Genomic DNA, 21,307 nt, shown 5'->3' on the forward strand with positions numbered 1-21,307 from the left:
CACAGTGAAGAAAATACACCGGGATCCTTGCATCTCGGCCCTCTTATGTTCTTGGAAACAGAAACTATATGGATGGTTTTTTCTTTGCAATTACATTTAGCAACTGCTCTGTCCATTCAGACACTTGTTTCTGCAGCAGATCAAATATATGCTGCGTGTGGGATCCTGGGCTGATGAAATGAAGGAGGGTATGGCCGGTGGAGGAGCCCAGTGCAGAATCCACCCCAGGGCAGTTCTATCAGCAGCAGCATGGAGGCATGACAGGTGGAAGGGGAGCATGGAGAAGGAGTCTTCCCACCTGAGAAATAGGGAGGCTTCTAGAGAGATGACCCTGGGCCAGGTCTTACAGTCAGAGGACCCAGCTGCCACAGACGTGGGGCACAGGAGGAGGGTGTCCCCAGGAACAGCCTGCTGCTGCATGAAGGACCTGTGCTCCCAGATGATGACAAACCACTCCCCCCGTAGGAAAGCGAAACAATGGGATTTGTGTTTCTCAGTGACAGTGGGGCAACAACTGAGAGTGTGTGTTGGACGGAGCAGAGAGCAGAGACAAGAACACCTGCTGGTCTTGATGTTCCTGCAACATGCAGAGCAGGAAAGACGGGCAGAGATTGCAGCCACAGCGGGAGGAGTGTGGTGAGATGTTTTGTAGGTCGAAATGAACAAGGCTTGCTCTCGAGTTAGAGCGGGGGAGAGATGGGCCACAGAACATGCTCATGCCTTTTGGGAATAAAAGTAGATAAATTGATTAGGAACTAAAAACCAACATTTATAAATAAATTGATTAGGAACTAAAAATCAATATTTATAAATTTTATAAAAGCAAGAGTGGTATATAACCTATACTATCAGCAGCATTTAGTTCAAACAGGCTTCTCATACTACAGCTTCGAGACACCGGTTCCCAATATTTCAGGTGGAAATAGAAGTGATCTAAGTTTTTGCTTTCCCTCCTTTTTTCTTTAAGCAATATCTATGATAAGGGTAATGACCTCAAAATTGTGAGTGTCAGATTTTGGAAGAAAATATACAGGGTACATAACAGCCCGTTTAGTTGGAAAGAAAGGAACTCATGGAGCCCCGATAATGTCTTGCTGAGCCCGCTCCCTCAGACACCCTCTTTCCTCACTAGGTCTCAGGGGAGACAGTCTTGCTCCTTCTTGCTCTGTAATTAGAGACCCTAATTACTAATCACTAATCACTGAACCCACACTATTTCTTTTAACCTTCACAGTGACCTTGTGATTTGCATTCTAACACCATGGTTAGGAAGTGAAGGACCCCAGATGCACTTCTGGTCTATTGAATCTGCAGCCCAGGCTTTTAAGTCGCAAAAAAAACAACATCTTTGCCTGGTGGTCCAGGATCCCCTTTTTGCTGATTTACTATCTGTGTGGTTTATGGAAAATGGTGAGTGAACTAGGTGAAAAGCCAGGGGCTGGGCAGAACAATTAGCATTTTACACAAGGTGAAGGAGAAATGCCTAAGGTGACAGTCAGGACAGGTGCCACCTCAGAATGTCCCTGAAGCCATCCGCCACCACCCAGGGCTCCCACTTCACGGGCTGGACTTCGGCAGGAAAGAGAGCCAGGTGTGGGCTCTGCAGCACAGCAGGGAGGCACAACAAACTGAGAGGGACACTGGGACTGGGTGCCCCTCCTCCATGCTGGCTCTGCCTACCCCTGCAACCAAGATTTAAGAGGTTAGTCCTTTGGGAACTCCCTTGGGAAACCCAAGAGACTGAGGAAAGAAGCTTAAATCCAGGGGTTAGCCTTGTTCTCCTGCCAAAACCCTAACTTTACAGAATCAGTCTTCTCTGGAAATCAGCCTTCTCTGGAGCCTCCACCCATATAAGTGATTTCCTTTCAATGAGTTTAAAGTTACAAAAAAAATCTTGTTCCTTTGGAAACTTTATTTCCAGTGGGGCACAGAACTAGGATATAATTTAAAGTACAGCATTCCTTTTGTTACTTGTAACAAATTTGCTGAGTCTCTGCCTCAGAGAGACAAATGCTGGAAAATGTGAAGTGAGAGCAGTCTGAAAGAAAACAGAGAACGTAATTTTTTCCACTAGTAAGTTTTTCACAAAGATAAACCTACTGCTCAGAGTCTTTATAAAATCTCAAGTATGCATACAACCCCACTACGTGCGGGGCACTGTTCTAAACACACTGATTCCATAACAACTCCATGGGGAAAGGACCATTACTGATACCATTTTACAGATTAAAAACCCGAAGCACAGAGGTTAAGTAATTTGCCCAAGGTCACAGCTAGTCCTTGGCAGATGTGGATACAAACCTCTCAAAGCACAGGTTATGCTATGCTATCCTGGTCCTCCTTTTGTGGTAAATAAGAATTGTCTAGTATGAATTATTTGTGCCTTGGTAAAGGAAAAATGAACATAGCTCAAAACAGCAGGGCAATTCCCGCCAGACTGAGTCCCTGGACCTTCTGACCAAGACTCCCCAGCCCCACTCCATGACCATTCATTCCACCGTGAAGCCCAGACTCTGGTCCCCAGACCTGGGGCTGCCTCAAAATTGCCAGGTTAACCAAAGCCATGCCTACTTCCTCAAAGCTATTTTTCCAGCACTTTGACTCCTATTCCCAGCAGCCTTTCTGTCAGGGTTGACCCACGTCATGGACAGGCTGGGGCAGGGGGCAGAATCTTATCAAACAGAGTCTACGGTGCAATGGACTGTTGGCGTTTTAAAGAGGTGCTTCTCAACCCAAAAGCTTCTCTGATGGGTAGGAGTGCAGACAATGTGCCAAAGAGAATAAAGAATTAGGTGTCAGGCAAGGGACATAGTTTTTAAACATACATTTTTTAATGAGATAATTCACATACCAAGAACTTGTACAACCATCATTACCATGATACAGGTTTATATCACTAAAAACTCCTGTGTGTCCCACATCCCACTGCTAAGAGTCAGCTCCCTGTCGGCAGGCCACCCTGCCTGATGGCCGGCTGTGAAAACTTGCGCACATTCTTAACTTCACTGGGCTTCAGTCTTCTCACCGCTAACATGGGACAATAGCAGTACCACTCATTGGGCTACGAAGAGGAGAAAGTGAGTTAGTCCATTTAAGCCCTTAGGAGAGTGCCCGGGCACTCAGGAAGCACTCCTGAAATATCAGCAGTTACTCACCTGGAGGCCAAGTTCCTCCTGGCTCTCTCCTTGGAGAAATCTGGAAAATGACCACAGGGATGCTGTCATTACTGACTCTCACCAGCAGGAGGCACCCAGCCTCCAGGGCTGAGATGACTTCCCTTGCGGTTGGAGCCCTGGAATGGAGAACTCCGTTCGGGATTGCTGGAAGCAGAGGTGTGTTTCTAAACATCAGGAAAATTTTGTTTTAAAGGTCACCGCAAAGCCCTCTGCAAGAAGTGACGCAGGAGGGCATTTGGCAAGTTCTACTGTGCCTCCTTCACCCATCGCCGGTTTGGAAAAGGCCAGTGTGCCAAGGTGTAGATGGGAGAGCAGGGCGGCCCAGGGACAAGGGAGGAAGGAATCTGGGCTTGTAGCTGGAGGTGGATGTGCTGATTTTAATTCCATGATTTCTTCCAGGATTAACCGATATGCATCCACTTAGCCTAGCTGGTGTGGCCACCTCCTGAACACGGGGTTTGGTCCACAGGAAATCAACTTCCTTTCATTTCTTCCTCCTTTCCTCCTCCAGTCAGGAGGTTAATGACCTATTCCCTGGGTCTGGGCACACTGTGGACCACCTGTCCTAATCCTGCTGGTATTTCTAGGTTGAGCTCATAATCTGCCTCTTCCGGGAAGCCTTCCCTGATCTGTCTAGCTCAAAAAACTCCTCTGCTGAGCATCTCTCACTGGCCGTTCCACAGTCAGGCACTGTCTCCAATGTTGCCTGTCTGGTACTTACTTTTTATGTGGCTTCCAGGGTACAGGGACATGCCTTGTGTGTTCCCCATGTAGAAGTCAGTGCAGAGTCCTTCATGGAGCTCAGTAGATACTGACCATGGAATGACCAGAGAAGGGCCAGGAGTTTTGTAGGTGTGTGAGAATGAATGGATGGCTCCTTAATCTCCACCATAGACAGAAAAATTCCCACTCGAAATGTGACCTTGCCCATGGGTGTGACATGATGAGCCACTTTCTCCAATGCTGTAATCAAAATGTGACAAGCACAAGCTCTTAGAGTCATGTCTGATGTAGGAAGTGTGTGTCGTCTGGTCCCTTCCACTCCTCAACAGTGTGCGTTCCGTTTTTCCACCGTGGTTGACTTGACTTATTTCATAGTCCACGAGATTGTTGGCCACTCACTCTTCATCTCAGAAAACAGAGGTGCCCCTGGCCCCTGGGCAATTTGAAGGGGAGCCTAGCCAAATAGTTGAAGATTTGCATGGAGTTTCAGTCTCCCTACCCGGAAAATGGGCATGCCCTGTGTGCTCTCCTGCTTTTCCTTGTTCCCATCAGGAATCTGATACTAGTTTAAGTCCATTTCCTATGCCTTGTCTCTTATGAAATGAAATAACTTTGTTTTCTTCTGAAAGGCAATGAACACATCAGAAACCAGCTGGGAGATTTCAGGATGGGATGGGGTGAGGGGTGACTGTTCTCTTTGCCCTCAACATATTCTGACTGCTTCTCCTTAAAAGTTAAAGCATTATTGTCTCAGAAAGAGCATTCAAGTGAATCTATGTATCTGACAACTGCTAAGCTATTGACCCTCTTGAACGTGTCTTAGCTGTGCTCCCCCCACTCAGATATGTCCCAAGGCAGGGGCTATGCCCTCTTACTCTGCTTTCTACCCCCAGAACCTACCCCCCAGCACTGGGCCAGGTATTTTTCAAGTGCAAGAAGTTGTTGGAAGAAGAGATGAGGTGAATGATGGGACTGCCCGTAACCCTTCTGCCCAGAACACACAGGGTGTGCCCATTTTCCAGATAAGGAGACTGAAACTCCATGCAAACCTCCAGCAATCTGGCCAGGCTCCCATGGCCAGTCGGAGGAAGTGGCACTTCTCCAGCCCAAACCTCCTGGCTCTTGGGAATCCCTGTATCCTTGTTCCCCTCCGAGTCACTCTGCATGCCAGCCCAGGGCACACGGTACAAGGTAATTTGGACTCTCTGATGCCCCACAGAACCCCCGAAGGATTAATTGTCATGAAGCCAGGTTGGGAAAGGCCGAGATGGACACCTGACAGGAGACCACCTCGACGGGGGCACCCAGGGCCCCGCCAGCCCCAGGCTGGTGCACAGCTCCAACCTGCTCTCGCACACACACAGTCTGCTGGAAACCAACCCAGTGTGATTCAACTGTCCGCAGCCCGGAAGCTCAGCCCATGCTCAGCAGAGCCGAGAGAGTGAAGAAAAGGACGTGATCTCTATCTGGCTGATGACTCAGAGGGGTTGGCCCACCGCAGAGGGCGCTGGCTGGCACAGCTGCGGCAGGGGAGTATGTCTTTGTGTCCATGTGTCTGTGTGTCAGAGCAGTGCAGGGGCTGCTGGCTGCTTCCAGACCCTGCGGTCCAGTGTGGGCTGCTTCTCCAGCCCGCAGCTTCCCCGTGGAGCCACCCTGCCCTCGGCTACTGCTTGATGATTTTGGAAAGGGCAGCAGGAAAATGAGGAACCCCTGAGCTGGACGACACCAGGAGGGGAAGATGGACTTTCTCGGCTTTCAGAGCACTTTTTTTTTTTTTTTTTTTGCAACAACTTTCCTCTCATGTAGAAACCTGATTTCAGGAAGGGAATAAATCAAGCCATTAGTCTGGAGGTATAAATCAATAAGAGCACCCTACTCTGCTATCTGTCTTTTACCAGGGGTCGAGAAACATGGAAAGGAAAGGCTCTGTTAAGCAAGGTGATGTCAAGGCGCCCGTGGGACACAGATGGGCACGTCAGGAAAAACAGGCTCCTTCTCCACTCCTAAAAACCAGGCTGGTGAGAGGCCACTTCCTTTGTCCTTTGTTCCTGGTTCAGTCACATGGGTTCTTCGTGTACACGAGCCATGGTGCTGGAGGGAGAGCCGGCTCAGCCCCCAGCACATCCCCGCCAGGGACCCGTGCTAGGAGCCCCATTCGCCACCACCAGCCTTGATGAGAGGAAACCTCTCTGAAGGCCTGATAGGCCAGGGATGCCAGTTTGGGCTACTTTCTTAGTCAACATGACTGTATACAAACCATTCAAACCCAAAGCCTGACGTACATCCTGCCACACCTGCCCTGTCCCTCCGCTGTGTGAATGAGCAGTCACAGAAGGAAAACCATCTCGTCCTTGACTCAGGGATCAATGCTCCTACTCCCTGCATCCCTTTGTCATAAAACTCGTGATTCCTGCCCATCGGCTAATCTATAATCTCTCGAGCCTTTACAAGATGTAAAAACTATCTAACCCTATAAAAACTGCTCATTTTCTGGAGCACTTTTTTCCCTGTGAAGGGTGTGTTTCCCAGACAGCTGTCCTAACTTGGGCTCAAATAAAGCATTTTTCTAACTTCTAAAGATTCCAAAAGGTGTGCTCATTTTGTGTCCATAGCCATTTGCAGCTAAGCATGACCATCCACCTCCTTGGGTTTGTATATATCTTGACTCCTCGTTTCCCCTGTAAGTTCACATGAGGTCCGTTGTCCTTTGTAACCTGCACGGTCAATCAGACTGTGGACAATGGACTTCATTTCTGCTTGACCTTGGAATGAGTTTTTGCATGGGACAGTCAGGGAGTCCAATATTTAGGGATTTCTCCTTGCAGTGAGATCTAATGCCCCAGCTACCAGACCTGAGCCCTTTCAGAACCAGGTGATGAACACAGGACTACCTCACTTGGGAAGACGGATCCCTGGATGCCCAGAAGACACTCAGTCTCTCTGCTCCTGCACCTCGCTGCCCACACTGATGGGACAAGCAGCTCTCCCCTGACGACTCAGAAATCAAGGCTCCTGATTATGAGGGATAGGCCAGGAGAAGCCTGAAGCAAGATTTCCTGCTCTGGCCCCTTCAGCTCCCCAGGGCTCCTCAGCCAGTGTAAGGACACTGATTTCCCAACCCCTGCTTTCCCTCAGTGCAAAATGGGTCATTTTCTAGGCTAAGTGCGGTTCAACCCCTGGGATCTGCAGAGCATCCAGGCCCTACCCTTTTTGACTGGGACAGTGGGACATACCGCCTAACCAGCCACCCTGGCCATTGACTATTTGTCTGAGGGTTAGGACCTCCCTGATGGTTCATTTACACTGAAATTTTTTTAAATTTATTTTTTATTTATTTTCAGAGTAACAGTATTCATTGTTTTTGCACCACACCCAGTGCTCCATGCAATCCGTGCCCTCTCCAATACCCACCACCTGGTTCCCCCAAGCTCCCACCCTCCACCGCTTCAAACCCCTCAGGTTGTTTTTCAGAGTCCATAGTCTCTCATGGTTCACCTCCCCTTCCAATTTCCCTCAACTCCCTTCTCCTCTCCATCTCCCCTTGTCCTCCATGCTATTTGTTATGCGCCACAAATCAGTGAAACCATATGATAATTGACTCTCTCTGCTTGACTTATTTCACTCAGCATCATCTCTTCCAGTCCCGTCCATGTTGCTACAAAAGTTGGGTATTCGTCCTTTCTGATGGAGGCATAATACTCCATAGTGTATATGGACCACATCTTCCTTATCCATTCATCCGTTGAAGGGAATCTTGGTTCTGGTCTTGGTCACAGTTTGGCGACCGTGGCCGTTGCTGCTATAAACATTGGGGTACAGATGGCCCTTCTTTTCCCTACATCTGTATCTTTGGGGTAAATACCCAGCAGTGCAATTGCAAGGCCATAGGGAAGCTTTATTTTTAATTTCTTGAGGAATCTCCCCACTGTTCTCCAAAGTGGCTGCACCAACTTGCATTCCTACCAACATTTACACTGAATTGACATGTAAGTCCTTCCAAGCATTGTAGCAGTGCAGAAAATGGCAAGGATTTAGCTTGGTTTTATAGGTTTTGTTGAGGAACAGACTTCATATTAATGACCTTGCCCTACCAGATGACAGAGCACTACCCGTTGAAACCTCCACAACTATCTCCCCTGAACAAGTGCAGTAGCTCATAATGGCCTTAAGGCACCCTGACTTGGGCTTCCCAACACGCCCTCTACACTGCTGCCCAACCCAGTTCAATCTGGTCATATCACTGTTCTATTTACCCCTTCCATTGTTTCCTGTGGCTCTTCGGCTAAAAATCAGACAACTAATGGGACCTCAATACTTCACTAGACCTCCTCATTTTATACTATGTCTCCTCTGCCTTCTTCTCTCTTGCTTCCTCTGTCCTGTACCTTAGCTCCCACCCCAGGGCCTTTGCATATGCTGTTCCCACTGCCCCTGATTTTCTACTCACCTTCACTTCTACTTCTTCTTCAGAGTTCAGCTCAGGTGTCACTTCCTCACAGAAGCCCTCTCTGACCACCCAGACAGGGGCAGGCCCCCTGCCTCCTGACCTCTCATTCTTTGAAGCACTTACCTTAGCTGTGATGAGATCATGGTGAGGTCAGTTGTTTTTATGTGTGCTGCTCAGTAGAATATAAGCTCTTCAAGGCAAGATGGTATCTACTTGCTCATCTCTGTAATCATCACTCCTTATAATCAGTACCAGGGGACACAGTTATAGAAATATCTGCTGAACAATTGAACAAGAGAATAGGATATACCATGCTACAAAACATCAGTGGATTCCCTATCAAAATTCATTCTGTACTACGAGAAAGGAAACGCCCATGCGAGCTCCAAGCACATTACCTTCATGCTGAGAAGGGCCTAGCTGTCACCTTGGACAGCTATCAGCCTGCAGATGCTGGAGAAGCCAGCGACTTGCCTAAAGCCTCTCTCCCTCTACCCTGCTCCACAGACCCCCATAGAAAGTTGATCAGGGGGCGCCTGGGTGGCTCAGTAGGTTAAAGCCTCGGCCTTCGGCTCAGGTCATGATCTCAGGGTCCTGGGATCGAGCCCCGCATCGGGCTCTCTGCTCAGCGGGGAGCCTGCTTCCTCCTGCCTCTCTGCCTACTTGTGATCTCTGTCTGTCAAATAAAAAAAAATAAAATCTTTAAAAAAAAAAAAAAAAAGAAAGTTGATCAGATCCATCTGTGGGCCTTTGGGGCAAGCGGCAGGAGAACTGATCGTTTTCAGATGGAAAGTGCTTCCCAGGCTGCATACCCAGAGGCACGTGAATGGCAGCATCACTGAAGGGGCCCCAGTCAGGGATTCCGGGATCTGACCGGCTGCACTGGGGGCAGGGGTGGCGGTGAGGAGAGCACCACTGTCTCTGCTCTGCCGCGTGACCAGATGACCGGGCCGTTGGCTAGCTCCACCCAGTGGTCCGTGCATGAAGGTGCGAGCCTCCTTGCTGCCTCCCCTACTCCAAAGGGAGCTTGTATTTCCTGAGAATAATGCTATTCCCTGCCAAGGACCAAAATGAGTTTGCTCTGCTTTTTTCCCCAGCTCAGGAGTCTGTGGCTCTGCATGGCTCCTCAGCATCAGCTGCCAGAGAGCACAGGAGTTTAGGGAAGGTGTGGCAACCCAGCAGCTAGGTGAAAACCCACGGCGGCGGACTGCTTCCAGGGACCCGGTGAGAACACGGAGTTCTCTAAGCAGAGGCACCACCTGCTCCTCTTCTCACTGCACCCCTGCTCTGCTCTCTCTCTCTCTCTCTCTGGGCCACTTTGCATCTTGATCGTGCCCCAAAGTTGCCCTGTCTGGAGTATGCCTCAGCTTCGTCTCTGCTACATTGTGTCCCTGGGACAAGGCATCATGTAGCTCCCTGGATCCCCTAGGGCTTTTTGGCATCACATGGGGACACTCCAAAAAGGACCAAAGATGGGATGTCTGGGTGGCTCAGTTGGTTAAGCACCTGCCTTCAGCTTCTGTCATTATTCCAGGGTCCTGGGATAGAGTCTGTATCGGGCTCCTTGCTCAGCGGGGAGCCTGCTTCTCCCTCTGCCTGCTGCTCTCCCTGCTTGTGCTCTCTCCCTCTCCAACAAATAAATAAGTAAAATCTTTTTAAAAAGTAGTCAATCTAAAGTGTTGTTTAAATTGAATCTTTTCTTTACTGAATTGGCCCCAGATGATTGAGCATCAAATATCCCTCTCCCAAAGGTTCTCACTTGCCCCAGGAGGAGATTGGGCGGAACAAAAGCTTGGAAAAGCTACCAGTTATTGGCATTTCCCAAAGGCCTGGTGCTGCTGTCATCACCACATTGCATCATTTACCCTCACACCCACCTGATGAAATGGGTACATTTATTATCCCAGTGAGGCTCTGGCAGGTTAGGAGACTTGCCACACAGATCACAAGAACCGGGATCCCCTCTCAGATCCAGGAGATGTTGGTCTCAGGTCTTACCTAAAACTCTTGGCATGAAGTGGGGTTAGAGGAACCTACAACAACATGGCCAAGCATCCCGGGAGAACGACCAAACAGAGGCCACTCCAGCCATGGACCGCATCTGGCAAAGCTGTCTCCATGACTATACTGTGGTCTCTCTCTTACCTCCAGACCCTGTGCTGGGGCACAAAGCCTGCATCTCAGGGTGCCGGGGACACAGAGAACTCATGTCCTCCCAGGCAAACTTGCAGGAGTGTCCCCAACTATCACAGAAGACCTGGCTGCTGCCTGGGCCCACAGTCGCCCTGCAGAGTTCCCTCTCCCGCTTCCTGCATATGAAAGCCCCAAGGTTGTAGACAAATCGTTTCTGCTTTGACACATCTGCTGCAAACACTGCAAAGGAAACCACAGCAATGGATGGCAGATAAGATTTTCCCTGACTATTTGAGAATATATTTGAGAATGAACATGATATAGCTGTTATCCTGATGGGTGCGGTTGAGGCAAAGTTTGATGTCAGGACTTTTATTAGAGAATGGAGGAGAAATGGCAGAGCAGGAAAGGCCTGGGGGCCATTGCAGACCTGGCCCCAAAGCCCCTTGAAGCAATGTCACCCAGAAACAGGGCTGGTACTGAACAGGCTGTGCCGGCCACTGAGCTGGGTATGGTGTGATTGGGAGCCAAGGAGAATAGAGAGCTAGGGAGGGAAGCAGGAGGGCAGACAAGGGCCAGGAGCGAGGCAGAGCCTGCACTGCACTCAGGGCTTGCCTGAGCATCATTGAGCAGGGGCCTTAACTGTAGTCAATGAGCCTCCGTCACAGGTGTCTGGGCACAAGTAGCGAGAGTTTAAAGGTGGTGGAAAATTCTCTGGGAAAGTGATAGGAGCTTATTCTCTTCAATGGACAGATGAAGACCCCTTTCCCCAGCTCTCCAAACATAAGGGAAACTTGACCGAAAGCCTAACTAATACACCTGGTCCTACAGAAGGGCCTTCACACCTCAGTGTCCGCATGCAGTATTTGTTATCTGGGAAGAGACATCAGGACACCACAGGGAGAATGGGGTGTCAGCAGAAGACTTTCATGTGGTGTGGTTGGAGATGGTGTAAATTTATGGGCTGGGAACAAAATATCCACATACCATGATTTTCACAATCAACGTTAGTGGCTAAAACTTCAAACACAGGTTTCAAAGTATACATGGACATTAATGACAGAGCACAAGCTATCTCCACAGCAGGGAAGGATGAGAAAGACTATGAACGGGAATCTAGTGTATAGAAAAGTGAAATGGTGGCCGGTCTTGAGTAAGACCGCTTCGTGATTAGTGATATTCAAGAAGGTAAGTGAAATTAAAATGTGTCTGACTTCTAGTAGTAAAAATGGATTTCATAGCTTTGCCTGCATAGAAGCACCCGGCATTTTCAAGTGCTATTATCCGTAATCAACAAATGACAGGACTCATATGACCAATTGTGCTCCTTCCAAAGACCTATAAAGAAACATGGTTAGCTCTCCAATCGCTCTTTCTTACCAGATATTTAGTTTTAGAATATGTGGTATGTCTGAAAACAAGCTTGGAAGCACAAAATACATCAGACCTATGCTGACTGGTCTGGCCAGAGGACCAGGGTTCGAGACTTTAAATTTTGTATGAACTTGGCCAAATCAGACAGAATTTACACATTCTCTTAAGAGAGGATTCAGTAGAGGGCTTTGCATACAAAGCGTGCTCAGTAAGTAGCTTCATTTTCTGGTCTGTCATGGTGACCACACCATCAAAATGCAAATGACAATTTTCATATGACATTTAAGGTGTCCTGTGTGACTCAGGCTAACCACATTTTGAGAACCTGTCCTGATTTAGCTCAGAACTGGCTTCACGTCAGCTCTCAATGGCCTGGCTTCCAGCTGTCAATCAAACAGCTTCCCCCAGCCATCTGTGTATCTGGCACAGAGCTAGACCTCGAGAGGCAAAGATAGATGGACCACAGTCCTGCTCTCCAAGGGCTCTCGATGCAGATGGGGTAAAGAAGTGACCACAGGACAGCAATATGTGTATTAGAGTCAGAGCAAGGTGCCCAAGTTGCCCCAGGAAGTTGAAGAAGGCGTGAGTGTGGAGGTGAAATCTGCACCAGTTTCAACAGACAAGAAAATGGGAGTTTTTCCCGCCACACGGGGGCTACTGCAAGCAGAGAACAGCAGTGCACTGAACACCACAGCACATCTGAGGGGCAGCAGGACACGGCTGAGGTCACGGGCACAACGATCTCCTATCGCCACCAACTGGGGATAATATAGAACACCCTGGAGGTAGGATGTTATTTATATATTCATGAAATTCCTATAGAAGAGTGGATCTTAAACATTTGGTGGGGTGGGGGGTGGTGGGACATGGAGCCCTTTGAGAATCTGCTTTTAAGCAAGACAAAACTATGCCCCCTCCCCCCGTGCAGCCATCCTTGAGCTCCAGGAATGCTTCTGGAGTCTTGAATGCTTCCAAGCCAGCTGAACCCCTGCCCCGGACCTGCCGCTCAAGGCACAGGTACACCCGACCCCATCTTCCTCCTCTGCCTCTTTGGGATCACCCAAGTATCTCTGATCCAATACACCAAGAGAAGCATTGGTGTGGTGAAACTACCCAGCTAGAGCAGCCCACCGAGGCAAGGAGTTCAGCTGGGGGCGGGCGTGGCACAGTCTTGCTTCCTGCTGCTCACATGCTGTGGGCTTGTGGGCGGCTCCCCAGGTCGGCTCTGGCTGGGTGTTTCCCTTGAGCCCACAGTCAGCCCTCCAGCTAGCAGAGTCTACCGACAGAACATTCCATCCATGGCCTTTACGCAAGTGGGAGGCTCTCTAGATGAGAATCTATGAAAAGATCGACAAAACAAACAACCCACCCACAGAGCCCAGGTTCATACGTGAGGGTCCGGAGCCTCTCCTCGGGTCACTCACCCCTTCTGTTCCCCACCTCCAGAACTCAGGTGCCCACCTGTGAGTGGGGCTGCCTGATTCACGAGGTAGAGAGAATTCGAACCAAGTGAGGTAATGTGGGTGAAAGTACTCTGAACTCTAAACCTTCTGAAAGGCCATGCATTACTATTATAGAAATTACTGGAGCACAAATGATAACATTACAGGAAAAGTAACTGGCCTTTTACTGTACTCCTACAACAAAATGTCAACTTAAAAAAAAAGTGAGACACCTTATAGAGAGAGAATAGTGTCTGTCATTTGTTATAAGGTATCAAAACACTTTTTATTAATTTGTTACACAATCATAGAAAGGAGAAGGACTCTCAGTCTAATTTCAGGTTGGGTCAGATACTCTCCGAGCATTGGCTGGCGTGCTTTCCCCTTCACCCCACTGTGTCTGCTAAAGAGCAAAGTTCAGGGGGTACTGGCTCCCCTGGGGTTCCACCAGCTGCTGCTTTTCTCCATTATTCCATGACTCTGCCCCCGGGCTTCAAGCTGGTTATGAGGCATAAGGCACCAAAGAAAAAGATAAGTCCCGAAGACCTCAGTTGAAAGCAAATTAGGCAAGGCACGTAAAAGTTCAAATGTGGTTCAACACATCTTCGAATGCTTCATTCATCGGCTCTTTCTTGTGCATTGCCCACAGGCACACTGCCCGAGGGTGTAGGAACAAAACTGGAATGCAGCGGCAAGTACAGACTGACAAGCAGGCAATGAGATGACGGGTGTTTGCAGAGAGACTGGCGGTCCACACTCCAAGCAGTCCCTGGCTGTGGAGGGGCCATCCCAGCAAACAGCAGGAGAAGGGCCAGGGCCAGCCACACAGAGCCCCGAGGATCTCAAAGACCATGGAATATGACAAGATTTTAACCCGAGAGTGGTTTAAGCATATGTATTTTTAAACAGTCCCCAGATAGTCATGCAGAGAATGGAGGGGCACAGAGAACTGAGGATGTTGAGATCTTGGGCAAAGAAACGGTCAGACACTATTGACATAGTGCAGGCAACTTGACACAAGAGACTGAACATCAGCAAGTTGAGGAGGAAAAGGATAAATGAGAAATACTCAGCAGGGAGAATTCGGACATTTGGAGAAGGAAAAGTCCTGACCCTAGGTCTCAGCTCTGCCACATACTAGCTATGTGATCTTCAGATTAAACAACATCCCCAGGGACACCTGGGTGGCTCAGTCGGTTAAGTGTCCGCCTTCGGCTCAGGTCATAATCACAGGGTCCTGAGATCAAGTCTTGAATCAGGTTCCCTGCTCAGTGGGGAGACTGTTTCTCCCTCTGCCTGCTGCTCCCCCTGCTTGTGTGCACTCTCTCTCTCTCTCTCTCTCTCTCTCAATCTGACAAATAAATAAATAAAATCTTTAAAAAAAAATAAATAACATCCCCAAGTATCAGTTTCATCATCTGTGAAATGGGCTTGATGGTACAGGAGTGTAATGAGGATTACAAAGAACGAGTAAAGAGATACACCTGGCCCATGGCAGGCACTCAAGATGTCAGCCTCATTGAAAGAAACAGTAATTTCAGCCAAGGTTGGTGTAAAACTTGAAATAGCAGGAAAAAGGGAATGCACAGAGAAGAGCCACAATGGAATCCTAGTGTTGGGCAATGAGGCAGCCTGAAGGACTTCAGGGGGAATTCACATTAAAACATGTGCCTGAAGAGAGAGCTGTGCCCTGTGACTCCCGTCAGAGTGACTCCAAATGCAGATGACCCCAGGTCATGGTGTCCAGAGGATCTGCTTCTCCGCTGCCTCCAAACCCCAGCCCCTAGGAGAGCTCAGGCTTGTTACTGCTCAAGTCAGTTCAACAATACTTCTTCCCTTTTGTTTCCTTTTGCAAAGCCACTAGGAACTCAGAGACCCCCCCCCACTCCCATACCTCACTGACCTCCCTCCCTTTCTGCCAAACACACAGATGAAAGGGGTTCCACGGAGGAAGTGAAATAGAGTTAATTATTTCCTGGCTCCCTTCTGGGAAATCGCACGTGTGAGCCTGTTGACCACACTCTTCCCTCTGCCTGGTCAAGCGTGTTCAGGCCAAGAGCTGACTCGGGACTCTGGGGGTACCCCAGCCCCTTCGCCACGGGAGGTGTCGGGGGAGCAGAGCGCAGCCGGCCAGCACTTTCACGGTGGGGAGCCACCTCCGGCTCTCCGTCGGAAAATCACCACCCGTGGAAAGATACAGGGCAAGGTTGTTTCCTTTCACCAGGTATTTGCTCCATCACTGTTTCCTATTTCAGTGCGTTTTAAAAATTTCCCCTAGGGTGTGAATGCAGCAGCCCCTGTGTTGTGAAATATGGTTAGCTCGAGGCGCTTTTTTTCATGATGTCACTCAAATGGGGAGGGTGAAAGGAAACGAAAGCCCCAGGGAAGGCCTGTTTTTCTGGGATCTCAAAGAAATACAGAAAAAGCCGGGAGGACGGGAGCAGCAGTTAGGGGAAGAGCAATGAAGGGAGAAGGAGAAAGAAGAGTGTCTCCACGGAGGTGAAAGGCGGGTGAGCGCTGGCTGAGCCGACTTCGAAAGTAACGTTACCTACTTCCTCTTACTGGTCATGTTCTCCGTGGGTCCGTTTTTTTAAAAGCCCAGACAATTGTCAGACAGATTTAGATCTGTTACTCTCAATATGGCTTACAACAGCCTATTAAAAATACTCAAATATTTTGGCCAAATTGCCAGATGCTTTGTATCATCTGGACATTTTCCTGTGCTCTATCTGCAGGTGCCTAGGAGGAAGTGGGCCAGGGGTCAGAGCATTATGCTTAAATAAATAAATTTAAATAATACTTAAATACATGCTTAGAAGTAGTTGACAGAATGTTGGCTTACTGGCTCTTTACAGAACCGGCTCCCTGGGCGCACTTCCTCTCCCCTCCATTTTCCCTGCCCTGCCTCGCAGGCATTTGAAGGCCCAACCTCTGGGTTAGGCAGGGAGGCCGACTCTGATGGGTCTAACCAGACAGACAAAGCTGTGTTCCGTACTAGTGAGTTATTATCTCTCAAATATATCCCTCAAATAATCAGGCATTTTTCTCAAAAAAAAAACTCCGAGAAAACCAAAGATGTTTATAAACAGAGGAAGGGGCTCTAGTTCCCAGCTCCTAGGCTTTGAGTCCCCGTTCCTCTAGCCTAACCCCTTCCCTAAATAATTTGTTAGCCGTCCTCAAGGTTGACAACCCCTGCTTCACAACCCCCGGCTTCGCTGGGGGTAGATCATTTCTGTTACACCAGCTCACCCTGAAAGGGCAGAGGCTGTGGGAGGTGTGTGGTGGGTGGGAAGGTCAGGCAACAGAGTGATTCTGACAAGTGGCGCCTTTTCATCAGGGAGCTCAGTCGAAGACTCATGCCACATTACAGATTTCCAGAAAACGCTGAATAGGTGACATTTTTTGCATTTGCCTTTAATAACAGAATTGGGGTCCTCAAGCCCCAGCACAGCTTTATTCAAACATCACATTTAAATTAAACAGAAGTTTCCGTGCGTAAAATATTGACTTTCCAGAGTTCGTACTGCTGTCTGTCTTTAGTATGGAAGATGGTGGAGGTGACCAGGAGTCGAAATAACCAGATGAGAAGGCTAAGCAGGTGGCCACCCGGATGGCGTAATTTCAGAGACGTCGAGAAGGGTCACCCGCCTCTCCTTCCTTCCTGACATACACGCATGCACACACACGTGTGTATACACACATACACTTGCACACATGCCTACTGAGGTCATCCATCTCTGACCAGAAACAGGCTAAATGACCAGGACGTGAACATCCTGTGGAGAAGCAACAGGAACTAAGCATCACAAGGAGAAAAGGAGAATATGTTGGAGTCAAGTCACGAATTCTGACTACCCAAGCCTCCCAGATGAGGTTTGCTCTGCACTGCGGCTAAATCACTACCTGGAAGGAAACCATTCAATTAGAGTCATTAGTTTCGATTTTGCACCCGACTAAACTCGACCTTCCCAACCTTTAGGGAAGACTTTTCCTAAGTAAATGGGTAAGTCAGAGCTTCCCACCCCTGCGCCACAAATGAGTTACGGCACCCCACTTCTCCCCTCTGCTCTGGGGGTGGTGGGGGGACACGTGGTGTGGGTGGGCCAGCCTCCCCTGTCTCTGCTCACGGGCTGGTATTGGGGCACAATGGCATGAAGTAGTTTGGGAATCATTGCCTGAGGTTTAAACTCTCATGGAAATCCTTAACACGCACATTACAAGCGGTTACTAGCTGTTCACCGAAGCAGGGCCAAACAATGGTTCAACCTGTTTTACTGTGCTTTCTTGTAAATCCATATTTTAAAGTTCAGGTTTTAGAAGAACAATCTATGATTTGCATCTTTGCTGTTTTCTCTGTTAATTCCACCCCCTGTCCCCCAGTGAAGCCAAACTAGGGGTCACTTGTTTTGAGAGGAGTTTCCTCACATACTCGCTGCCAACCAATCGTCAGGCTTCCCTCACACTGATTCCTAACCTCCTCCCAGGAAAAGCCTGATGTCCGCAGCGACCCTCCCACAGCTGGAGCTGCCCAGCCGTCAGAGAGTCCATCCTCCACAGCTCCGAGGAGCTGACACAGAGCCCTGAGACCCGTGAGAGGCACCTCCTCCTCTTCAGGGACCAGATGGGCATCACGGAGCACAGGTCAGTAGGAAGACCATCACTCTATTCTTCTTGGTTCAAAGTCAATTCCTTCCAGGTCTGCACTGCACGGAGCTGCCCTTCACCTGGCAAGTGAGGTCAGAGGCTGTGTCCCGCAGGCAACATCACATACCTAGCAGGGAGAAAACAACACAGGAGGCGCAGAGGAAATTCCTCATTTAAAAAGAAATCCTACATGAACTTGACCTTTCAGGTTGCTTACAGGTGTATGGTGTATCCTTAGCAACAAATTTGAACTTAGAAATTTAGAAACTCATTAATTGAGTTAACATTAATTACCATAATAATCATTTTTCTCTTTGGGAAAATATGCAATTTTACTTTCTCAGTATTTGCCTTAGATTAGGGGAGGCTATGTCCACAGAAGTGCAATATTAATTTTCTTGCCCGCAGGACAACGGTATACTTGCTGCTTCTCCTCTTGATTTCTCTCGCACTCCCCAGAACTCTCCTGTGCCCGTACAGATGTGCATAAAGTGGACAGATGTTCAGGATACTTGGCCAACCTAATTCATTACGGTTCTCAGAAACGGGAGTTCCCCCCCAGCGGATCTTTACAACCGTCCAAGCAGTTACTATTAAGTTCATTGATGGGACCCAAACAACGCTTTTCTCCCAGGAAGCCAGGTTGTTAGCACACCCCCAGAGAAGTCTGCAAAGCAAACACCCTTCCCCAGGGGGCTGCCTTGAGCTGCTCTGGGCAGAGAGGGAAGGAGAAAGACCCTGCGGCCTCAGCCCCCTCCTCACCCTGCACCCTCTGCCTCCTTCACTCTCCCCCTACAGTTGCAATATGCTAGCTCCCCCCAAACTTAACATGGAAACACAGGTCACTCACCAACTAGGAAACTACCGCATCTCCTAGGGGAAGGGGAGAAGGGACGGGGCCGGAGCAGCTGGGGGTGCGGAAAGAAGATCCACCCGTGGGAGCAGCAGAGTGGGGAAGACCACCCAGGGAGCAGCACCCCACCCTCCGTCGCCTTGGCTTAGGGGATTCCTCTCCTCTTCCAGAAGATCGGAAAGCTTAAAGTGAACGAAAAGCTTCCTCTCCTAGGCAGGAGGGCCCCTGGCCTCAGGCAGTTTCCAAGGCTGCAGCTCAAAGAATGAGAAGTGGCAGGCCACCAACAGGCTTTGGGCACAAAATAATCTTCTGAGCCTGACTGAGAGATACAGTGGCCCTACACACACACAGGGAACCAGAGAGTGTGACCTGCCTCCTGACCACAAACCAACCCAGGCTGCAGTTAGAATCTCAGGGCAGTGAATATATGGAAAAAGGTTACCTTGCGGGCTGGTCAGCATTCGTCCTCTGGAGTTTGCCCACCAGCTGTTGACTCCTTTACTGCCAGGACATGATCCAAACAGCACCAGACTGGAGCGTGTCACAGCGCACAGGTGCCCGGGAGCGTCCACCCTCACCTTGCACTTTCAGGACTGAGCACCTGCCCGGAACGTCACACATCAACTCACGTAATCATCACACCCATTTCACAGATGAGGGAGGTGATGCTCTATGGAGCGTGAGTGCTGGCCCAAGTTCCCCAAGTGGAGGTGGCAGAAGCAGGCCTTAAACTTGTATCCTATTTTCCAAGTGCACCACTCCGCCAAGCCCCCTCCCCTCTGGTCCTGGAGGGATCTGATGGGAGCCACACCCCCCAGTGTCCTGTGCACATCACAGAGGCTTCTGTGTGTTTTTTTTTAAAAAACAGACGGGCACAGGGAATGTCTGACAGCCTTCCAGAAACCACACCGGCAGAGAAAAGCCATGGGGCGGAAGGGGGATACAGACACGAGTCTTGTGGGATTCGTCAGGGAAATAGCGGGGCCCTGAGGGAAGGCTTCGATGTCCGGGGTCAGCAGCAGAGTCTTCACACTAACTATGGCCCAAGTCATGGGAAAGACATGGGTGGCTGCTGCATCACTGGAGGAAAGGACCTATTTTGCATGGATGATGATGAGGGTAACCACACTTGGGTGGGGGGCGGGGGGCGGGACTGCAGCATTGTGCTTCTGTTTTATAGCAAGAGCGTTTGCGAATTTTTTATACTTTCATTCGATTTCCCTTGAAAAATTCTATTTTAAGCTCTGGGGGTGAGGGGCGGAATGTGCCCCATATCAAAAAGCTACTTACACCTACCCACCGTGATTATTTCTTCTAGATGCTTAGAGATTTCAAAGAATTCAAAACATCTGGCATTCTCCGCCCCGCATCCCTCCCGGCCCGGGATGTGTTGTTTTCAGAGCCCTGAGAAATCCCCCGGAGTCGCAAACAGCGGCGGGGAAATCCTGAGCCTCTCTCAGTCTCAGCGCAGCGGATCCCGAGAAAGGGAAGCGGCCCTCCCGGCCCGGGCCGCCTGCCGCTGCGCAGGCCCGCGCCGAACCCCGCCCCCGCCCCCGCCCCCGCCCCCGCCCCCTGCAGCTTTCGGTGCCTTGAGGACCGCGACCCCCTCCTTCGCGAAACAGGCTTGTGTTTGCCCGAAGTCCGGCGGTCGGACGGGTAGGGGAAGGCATGCAGCGCGCTGGGTCGGTTCAGCTCCGAGAGCCTGCGTCCGGGGCGGAGGACCGCCGGCTGCAAGCACACCGCCGCGCGCCCAGGGGGCGCTGTGAGCCAGCTGGAGGCACGTGAAGCCCGCTGCGCAGAGACCTCGTGCGGACCCGCCACGTGGCCTACCCCTGGCTGCCCGGCGGTCGCGGAGCCTGCCCTTAGGCTTGGGATTTAGTCTTCACAACGATGCTTTAAAAAGTATTTGCATACAGGAATGCTCCCACTTCCCCAAAGGAGAGTCGGGGTGAAAGCACTTTTGGAGAAACTGTATTAGGCGTCCACACTCTCCCTGGGTCCACGGGCTGACCTTGTGATCTCCCTTCATCCCCTGCAATGGATCTTGCTCCCCATGCCTCTGTGCCTCTGTCCGCGCTGCTCTGGCCACCTAGGAGGCTGCCCTCCCTGTGGGTAGCTCTGACTCTTGCTTAGGGATGGGGCCCTGTGCAGAGAGCACACGCCTGGAATTGAATCCCAGCTCTGCCATTCACTAACCATGACCAAAGTGCTGCGTGCCTCGGTTTCCTTGTCCGTCCAATGGGGATAAAAACGGCGTGGAAGGTTGGGGGAACCAGGTGGTGGGTATTGGAGAGGGCACGGATTGCATGGAGCACTGGGTGTGGTGCAAAAACAATGAATACTGTTAAGCGGAAAATAAATTAAAAAAAAAAATTTTTTTAAGGGACCTACCCCATAGGATGGCTTAGGCTGCGAATGACAAGAATGACACGCAGGAGGTTAGAGCAGGGCTGGCACATATGTTCTGTGTTCACTGTGAAAAGGAATCCTTTTTGAAGAGCTTTCCAGGAAGGGT

The 21,307-nt window shown here is 49.8% G+C and overlaps 1 long non-coding RNA gene and 1 pseudogene across 1 annotated transcript; one reads left to right on the forward strand and one right to left on the reverse strand.

Annotated features, from left to right (window-relative positions):
• Nucleotides 1-3,154: 3,154 nt before the first annotated feature.
• LOC116588002 lies at nt 3,155-8,862 on the reverse strand. Its single transcript, XR_004284734.1, has 3 exons — nt 8,470-8,862; nt 3,898-4,139; nt 3,155-3,195 (listed from the first exon to the last, which is right to left on the reverse strand). It is a non-coding gene; the product is annotated as an uncharacterized LOC116588002 (long non-coding RNA).
• Nucleotides 8,863-15,498: 6,636 nt separating this feature from the next.
• On the forward strand, nt 15,499-21,094 carry LOC116588000 (annotated as a pseudogene).
• The last annotated feature ends 213 nt before the right edge of the window (nt 21,095-21,307 follow it).

Source organism: Mustela erminea, chromosome 4 (genome assembly GCF_009829155.1).
Source record: "Mustela erminea isolate mMusErm1 chromosome 4, mMusErm1.Pri, whole genome shotgun sequence".
In the NCBI taxonomy this organism is placed as follows: domain Eukaryota; kingdom Metazoa; phylum Chordata; class Mammalia; order Carnivora; family Mustelidae; genus Mustela; species Mustela erminea.